The sequence below is a fragment of the Lathamus discolor genome, chromosome 5 (assembly GCF_037157495.1).
Source record: "Lathamus discolor isolate bLatDis1 chromosome 5, bLatDis1.hap1, whole genome shotgun sequence".
Classification (NCBI taxonomy): Eukaryota; Metazoa; Chordata; class Aves; order Psittaciformes; family Psittacidae; genus Lathamus; species Lathamus discolor.
Genome location: NC_088888.1, coordinates 51365590 through 51373273, shown reverse-complemented (window position 1 = coordinate 51373273; position 7684 = coordinate 51365590). Strand labels below are relative to the sequence as shown.

Below are 7684 nucleotides of genomic sequence, written 5' to 3'. Positions count from 1 at the left end.
TAACAGGAAAGAATTTCCTCCTTATATCCAATCTAAACTTCCCCTGTTTAATTTTTTACCCGTTACCCCTTGTCCTGTCACTACAGTCTCTGATGAAGAGACCCTCCCCAGCATCTCTATAGGCCCCTTCAGATACTGGAAGGCTGCTATGAGGTCTCCACGCAGCCTTCTCTTCTCCAGGCTGAACAGCCCCAACTTTCTCAGCCTGTCTTCATACAGGAGGTGCTCCAGTCCCCTGATCATCCTCACGGCCCTTCTCTGGACTTGTTCCAACAGTTCCATGTCCTTTTTATGTTGAGGACACCAGAACTGCACACAATACTCCTGGTGAGGTCTCACAAGAGCAGAGTAGAGGGGCAGGATCACCTCCTTCGACCTGCTGGTCATGTTCCTTTTGATGCAGCCCAGGATACGGTTGGCTTTCTGGGCTGCGAGCGCACACTGAAGCCGGCTCATGTTTATTTTCTCATTGACCAGCACCCCCAAGTCCTTCTCTGCAGGGCCTCTCTGAATCTCTTCTCTGCCCAACCGGTAGCTGTACCTGGGATTGCTTCGACCCATGTGTAGGACCTTGCACTTGGCATGGTTGAACTTCATAAGGCTGGCACAGTACATACAATCAGTTGTATTTTGCCTGCTGCAAAACACAGGAGGTACTGCTTGTGTACCCACCTGCCTTGCACTAACTTCCCATTTCTCTGTACCCTGTGCAGCAGCAATTGCTGTCTTCAGCTCACCAGCTGAACAGAGTTTAGAAAGCTGTCTGCATTGGTCCAATGACCTATACCTCAGAGAGATCAGTGTCATCAACACAGTGCTCAGAAGCAGTCATTTTAGCCTGTTTCAGTGCCTGCTTAAGTCCTGACCCAGCTGGCTGGTAAGTGTAAGGAGCAGGGAGCAGAGGGTGCCTGTGCTCAAGCAACCAGCCCGCACCCCTATCTCACAGGCAGTGGCAGCAGGGTGGGAAGGTAGCCTAAGGGATGCTGCTGCTGCTCCCAAGCCTCCAGCCACCAAGTTTCTCCTCCAGTGCCAGACTATCAAGCACGGGTTGTACAAACGCACAGCTGAGCATGTTTCAGGAGAGATCAAGACAAATGTTTGTTGTGGCTTTGGCTGTGCTTCTCAAGGCCTTCTTGCTCTTGCTGCTGTTTGAGGCTGCGGGGCAGCCGTTGGTGAGGAGACACTGCCACCTCCTGACACTGAGCTCCAGGCGGGTGGAGGCTGTGTACCAGTGCCTCCTGAGGATACTGCAGGGAAAGCAGCGGGAGGCAAGTGCATGGGGCCCCAAGGCTGGTTCCCGTTTTGAATGCAGAGGAGTTTTGGAGAGCTGGCTACAGGCAGCCTACCAGCCAGTGGGGGGACGTCACGCTCCTGGCTGCCGAAGCGTAACGGTCTGATGTAGAAGTTAGCACAGTGAGCCAGAGATGATACACGGAAACAAGCCCAAATTCAGCAGGTGGAACTGAGTGGGCTGTCACAGGCTGTAGGTGGCACCAGCAACAGCAGGGAGATAGGAATCAGTAATTTGCCTGTGCCTCTTCCTGCTCAAACCCTCTAAGCCACACACCTGGACCACTTTTCTGAAGGAGGAAGGCATTTAAAGGAGGCAATGCCGTAATTTTCTCCTCCAAAACGACCCTAATATGTGCTAGAAATCAGCAGAAATTCATGCACCTTTACATTTAGCTGTTTAAAATACCAGTCAAGGAAACCAAAACTTGGGAGGTAAAGACGTGAAAAATTTCTTCACTGAAAGTGTTGTCAGGCACTGGAACAGGCTGCCCAGGGAAGTGGTGGAGTCACCATCCCTGGAGTTGTCTAAAAGACATGTAGATGTGGAGCTTAGGGCCATGACTTGGCAGTGCTGGGTTAATGGTTCTACTCGACGATCTTAAGAGTTGGTTGGAAACCAGACTAAACGATTCTCCGATTCTATGAAAGAACGTTTGATTTGCCTGTGCGTGTAGCCTCTGTGCCTGTCGCTGCTCCAATACGTAGGGCCGTCTGCGGGACGCCGGTGGAGGTGCAGTTCGGTACTAAGCCGAAGGCCAGTAATTCCCTGCCAGAACACCAGGGGTCATTCCACTCTTTATCTCCACCTAAAAGCAGCTTCTCAGCACAGCAGCACTAGCAACACCTCTCCCTTTCTCCTCTTCCTTCCGACTGCCTACAGTAAACCTGAACTGCAAATAAGGTTGTGTTTAGACAGGAAAGTGGTGGGAATTTCGTCTGAGTAAAGACAGGAGGATCTGTCCCGGTGGAAAGGCTTTTGAGTAGTTTACAGTATTTGCCTGTAATTGTACACATTCCTTGTACAAATCACATCCACTCATTTATTATCCATGCTAAACAACGCAGTAGGTCTCATACACAGGTGTGTCATTCACCCTGCTCCAGGCTAGAGACATCCACAATGGAATGTAATTTTTCCACCCAGAGATTAGTTATGTTAATGCGGCGTCAGAGGTGACCAGTTTTGGGAGATGGTGAGAGAAGGGGATATGGGAGGAAAAATAAGCTGAACAAAATGTTCGCACAAACTTGGGATAAAATTACCAGGAACAGGTGTTTGCTTTCTCTCCAACATGTACAAAACAGCGATGTATTTTTTTTATTTTTTATTTTTTTTTTTAATAATAACTCTTAATCTAGATTTAAGTAATTCCCTAGCTGGTGATGGTTTGATCTAGAAGGCATGGAAATCAATGGGAACTTTCCCTGGGCTTTGGATCATGCCACATGTGTCAGCTGGTTTTATTTGTCGCAGGAGTAGTAATGAGGAATAGATTGTTTGAGGCTCAAATACCTAGGGCTTTGCTTCTTGTTAAAGCAGATTACACATCTAATGAATGTGCACCTCCTGTCAACTACCATGAGTGTTTTGCACGTCAAGTGCAAGGTGTTTGAGGCCCAGAATCCCAAAGAACAGAGGTACAAGTTTAGGGGAAGGAAAAAGCTGCGCACACACATTGTGTGCTGCTTTTCTATGGCTGTGAGTATCATCTCATACACGAGCAATGCAGTACACAGGATTGATGTGCTTTGGGCAAAGAACTGAGTGCTAAAGCCCAACCATACCCACCAGAAAGTTAACCGCTTCCTTCCTGATCTTCCTCTGTACTTCACCAGCAAAGTGTAGGTCACTCTTCTTGTGCATCTCTTTTTTTATCCCCCAGGCTGAATGGCTAGAAAGAGAGAGATATCCTCAGTTCCCAATGTATATCGACACATGAGTTTTGCTGTTCTCACAGCCCTAACGTTTATTTGTTATAACAGGCTCTGGTGCCTCAGTCCATGTCTGTCCAGCACTTACACAGATAATGTAGCCTGAAGCCTTTAATGGATGCCTAAGATTACACCATGTCGGCACTCACTCCCTGGCTTGTCTGAAAGTTTTTCATCATCTTGGCCAAAAGTTCTATTCTCTTCAGCCCCCACAAACATCAGGCAACCCCTGAGCAATTTATTGCAGTTTATAGTTTCTCCACATGGAAGTCACTTCCAAAATATTCATTAGAAAAATTAGTCATTTACAATAAATGTTGCATTTTCACAAGAAAATGCAGCAATCATTTATTAACCATCTGGATTTTTTCAGCACCACTTCATAATGGAGATGAGCCCGAACACCTGATCTAAACCCTCTTCTGACTTTTGGAGAATCTCAGATCCAAGTTCTTGAGGCCTGGGATTGTCTTCATTTCGAGTCTTCTACAGCTCTGAGCACATTGTTGGCACTTAAGAAATAAACAATAGTAATCCAAATCTGGACCAGAAATTAATGGGTAGAGTGTATCTGTACTTTATAAAAAATGCATACATCTTCCACCTTACCTATGTTACATCAAATGTAATGCCTATTGTAACCATAAATGTTTGCAATGAGAAAATACAACCTCTAGCCCATAGCTCACAGGTTTCCAGGGAAAAGCACCATCTATCATGGTAGCTCCAGCCATAATCCAGAGGTATGGACTGGGGTGATGAAGTGGCTTTCAGACAAGTGCTGCAGGGCGATGATAACTTGAACTATGGCAGCATCTACTGCAAAGCCCACTGGTGCTGGGGCCCAGCTTTTGGCTAGGTACATATAGCAGGGAAGGAGCAAGCTGCATATGGTGGCACAAGGGAAATATGAACTAGTGGCTGTGTCTCACCACAGAAACTGAAGCAATTGTCTTCAATTCCCAGCTCTCAGAAAGAACAGAGAAGGTGGCTTACCCAGGCTGGATTTACAGAGATATACCTTTGCATCAGCACTCTCAAGATAATGAGCACTTCATATAAGGAAAGGGATCTTAGGACCTTCCTCTGACAAAGTTATCACCTGCCAAATGTAGGTGATGTTTCTATTAACATCACTGCTGCTTTACACACAGTGGACCTGGGGTTTAGGCTGCTGTCTGGAAATGTTAGGATTTGTAAACTACAAGAAGAATGATTGGAAAACACCTCACATTGTCCTCCCTCAGGAAAGAGAAGTGCCCATATTTAATAAGGACAGTCCTGAATGCAGTAGTACAGTAGCATTTACTGTAATCTGTATTGCTTTGGTCCAAAAGCTATACTATATTTTCCTTAGCATCTGCTTTTGGATATTTGGCCTTCGATGTACTTCACAGTGGAAATGAAGAAACAGTGAAAACTTCTGGCAGTTTGCAGAGAACAGAAGGAGAGAACATAGATGGAAAAGCGCTCCAGCAGAGGTGGAGTAATGGCAACTGATATACAAGGGGAAGTCACAGGAAACAATGCAATCTAACTTGTTCCAGCTGCCTGAGCAATCACAGGGACAGTGCCAGATGTAATATAGCTCTGGTTAGCATGAGCTGAAATGTGGGATAGCCTCCAAAAACAAGGACAGAGAGAAGTAGCAGCTTGTTTGTGAACAAAAGACCTAACTACTTGGTTGCTAAAATGCACTCAAAGGACGTATTCCACTCTTTGCCCCATGTGCAAATTGCATCTAATCTGGGGGAAAGACAAATGAAAAAAAAATGTAATCCAGTTTGTGGTTGTGCTGATTTCATATGATAAACATTGGAGGCTGTGCTAAATGGGGAGGAGAGTTGGGGAGTGTTATTTCGGTTGTGCAGCAATTGCGTCCAATGTTTTAACAAACTACTGCTGCTCTGCTTGAGAAACTGCATTTTTAAAATGTGAATCAACCAGGATGATTCATAAGAAGAGTGCAGCTCTGAGATCCCCTCTGTTAGGTGTAGGGTACATTGGTGGTCATTTCATCCCCTGATTACGCTGCAGGATGGAGAGCCTGATATACCTTGGGACTTGTTACCTAAGGTACAAATGGCTAAGGATTATGGTAACTGAACCCAGCCTATGTGGCCAAGAAGGAAAACAAATTGTCTTATTCTGAACTCCCTTCTACTGGGAGTTCTATCTCAAATCACTTTATCTTATGTTCAGTTATACCTCTGACTGCTGAGTTTACGTTTCCCCCAGACCATTTAGATTATGAAGAAAACCTAGAAGGACCACGTAGATCAAATTGCCTTATCTGTCCCATCACCTGCTTGCATTCCCCAACTTGAAAGAGTACGGGCAGAGTACGAAGTGGACAGAAGAAGCATAAATGTGTTTCTCCAGAAATGTTTTGCGGAAGAGCCCTGCAGTAAAGAAGGATCATTCTGCCTTGGTTTCCACAGCACATTAAGACATACCTTCAATATATCTCTCCATTTTTAACTTGCTTGTTTGTTTGTTTTACTGTTTTCCCCATGAGGGCAGGATCCAGCTGTCAAATTCGCGCGAAGTAGCAAGTCAATCTGTATAATGTGGTTTGAACAAAAGGTTGTTGGTTTGGCTCCATTGTAATTCAAAGCAATTTGGCAGTGCTTGCCATTATTGGTCTGTATTAAAATGAGAAATTAGGAGGAGATAGGAAGCATTATTGTCCTCATTTTAAAGAAAGAAAGGAAGACATGGGGAACTCAGAAAATTTACTTACTCCAGGGTCTTGGTCCAGCTCCGTTCTTTCTCTGAGACAGAAGTCACAGCTCTGAGGAGGGTGGCAGGTGCTTCACTATCATGCCTGCCACTCATCACTGTTCTCAGCTAGGAAAACAGGGCAGGACCAGATCGCTGAGCTTTGCAAGACAGTGAAAAAAAACCAAAAAGCAGAATTAATCCTTCAATGTAACAACGGCGCAGGCTTCAGCAGCAACATCTCTACTCTGTTCTCAGTTTCTGAGCATTGCTGTGGTTGTCCTTCCTGCAAATATGATCAATTATCATATACTTGTTAACATTTATAGATGCCGCCACATAATGTAGATATGGCTGTTACTTCCCCCACAGCCACAGTCTGTTTGAAGGATAAAAGCTGTTGCTTTCTTACAATCAAAATGCCATCAGTCTTACAAGTATCAGATCTGAGTTGAATTCCTGTCACAGAAACGCTTTACATTTATCACCTGGCATGTGCCACCTCTGTGCCCTTTTTCAAAGGAGCACCACTTCTGTGGAAATATTAATAAATGACAAATTGCATTTGTGTAATCTTGTGAGATGTTTTGACTACTATAGTTGTTCCATAGCAGTTCATTAAAGGACACATAAAGTATTTAAGTTTACATTTTATAAAAAGATCAGGAATGCCCTGGCTGATAGCTTTCTTTCTACTGAGCATCTGTTTCCTATTTTTTTAACGGCTCACAGCAGTGGTTGGCCAGTTCTGTACTAATAGTTGATGTTAACTGAATCAAAACATTGTAATTTTTTAACAAAGGTTAGAGAATGTCCTTCTAACACAGCTTCCTATGGCTGCAACCAGCAATATCTGTGCAACAACATCTGGCTTCAAAATATTAAAAATTATAAACACTTCCAGATACAATCCATCTGGCCTTCCAAAATTCTACATCTGCATAATTTTGCTTTCCTTTTAAAAACCAAACACAGACTTAGTTTAGCCCTCCTAAATTACTGAAGAATCTTCCTTCTTCTAAGTGTGGGGCAAAGCCCATGGTCAAGTTTTGTTGGAAGCATCTGTCTGTATCTGGCCAACTGTTGTGTCTAACACTGGACATATTAGTAAGTGATAAGCAGAAATTATTTGCTTGATTAGCATATGGTATCTGATTGAACCAGAAGGGAGGCTGCAATGAAGAAATTGTGGTGAACTGAAGGAGCAGTGACGTTTGCAGCGCTGGCTGCAATCAGGCTTTTGAAAGCTGTTTTCTTGCTGCCCATCTGCATTGTGTCAGTCCCCTCAAAGACAGCACCCAGCCTGCAGGATTGTTGCCCAGTGCAAATGCAGTCATGGTTTGTGATTCGCTACTTTGCTCCAATGTCCCAGGCTTTCTCGAGCAGCGTACTCCTTGCCTCTAACACCCTAAAGACAGGTCTGCAGCACTGCAAGGGTCAGAGCAGTGGAAGGGAGACCACCCCTCATCCTTTTGGCCAGAGATACTTCCTGTGGGATGGCTGCTGCTGCTGTGACTAAACACCACTGGACTACTTCCTCTGGCTTGTCTCCCCTTCCTTTTCATTTTCCATGCCAATTCAAAGAGATCTGTACTGTTGAGACCATGACTGCTTCACCCTGATGGAAAGATGATTTATATTTCATATACACAGAGAAACAACAAGTCATTCTTACTCAGATAGCTTTATGCAGAATATGAAATGTCATTGGTTTTGTTGGCTTTTAATTAATGGTGCT

At 44.5% G+C, this 7684-nt stretch overlaps 1 long non-coding RNA gene across 1 annotated transcript; it reads right to left on the bottom strand.

Annotated features, from left to right (window-relative positions):
- Positions 1-2753: 2753 nt before the first annotated feature.
- On the bottom strand, positions 2754-6212 carry LOC136014324 (uncharacterized). The gene is made up of 3 exons (XR_010612638.1): positions 5969-6212; positions 5682-5870; positions 2754-3185 (listed from the first exon to the last, which is right to left on the bottom strand). It is a non-coding gene; the product is annotated as an uncharacterized LOC136014324 (long non-coding RNA).
- Between the last annotated feature and the right edge of the window lie 1472 nt (positions 6213-7684).